Here is a 661-nt window from a genome sequence, read left to right as displayed (position 1 = left end):
CAAACTGTCCTAATAATCGTGATAATCATGGTTATAACCATAATATTATCATTTATATATTTCTTAGTTTCTCATTACGAACTTGTTTCATTTGTAAATCCTTCAGTAATGAGCAAAGGACAAATGAAGCCTCATGAATATTCAAATCGTATATTGGACCCTATACCCTAAGATAAGAAGACCGGAAATCCCTTGCGATGCTTTCAAAGAAACTAAATGTTCCTTTTTTTCTTACTCTCCGACCCTTTTTTTTGCACCGAAATTTTGCTAATGGAATGTAGATTACAGGATAAGTTGTCGACTTGCTTACTCGACACTCCACACGCCTCACCTGCAGAAAAGAGCCTAATATTGGCCCCACATGGCACTCCCCGCGTGGCACTCCGAACCACAAGTTGATTTTTTTTTTACTCGCTGGCACGGAAAGAAGAGCTCATCGAGAACCACTTGAAATCAGACCGAAATAAGATTTATTGGAGCTTCCTGCTTTGCTGTTCTCAAAAAAGGTAATCTGTTTGTGGCCTTTCGTGTGTGACCTTATAGGAAAGGATATCGATGCTATAAGGGTCGTTTTCGTTGAAGAATTAGAGTGCCCTTGGTAATTCTCTTGGTAAAGACATAAAAGAATTAATAAATGGAAATAAAAACGTTGGAAAAAGCT

The 661-nt window shown here is 38.0% G+C and overlaps 1 long non-coding RNA gene across 1 annotated transcript in view; it reads left to right on the top strand.

Annotated features, from left to right (window-relative positions):
* The first annotated feature begins 132 nt into the window (after window positions 1–132).
* Window positions 133–661, top strand: part of LOC119585812 — a 2,961-nt gene continuing 2,432 nt past the window's right edge. The window contains exon 1 of the long non-coding RNA XR_005229906.1: window positions 133–506. This is a non-coding gene — a long non-coding RNA (uncharacterized LOC119585812). The remainder of the gene's footprint in view (window positions 507–661) is intronic.

Source organism: Penaeus monodon, chromosome 20 (genome assembly GCF_015228065.2).
Source record: "Penaeus monodon isolate SGIC_2016 chromosome 20, NSTDA_Pmon_1, whole genome shotgun sequence".
Lineage (NCBI taxonomy): Eukaryota > Metazoa > Arthropoda > Malacostraca > Decapoda > Penaeidae > Penaeus > Penaeus monodon.
This window is presented reverse-complemented; position numbering and strand designations above follow the sequence as displayed.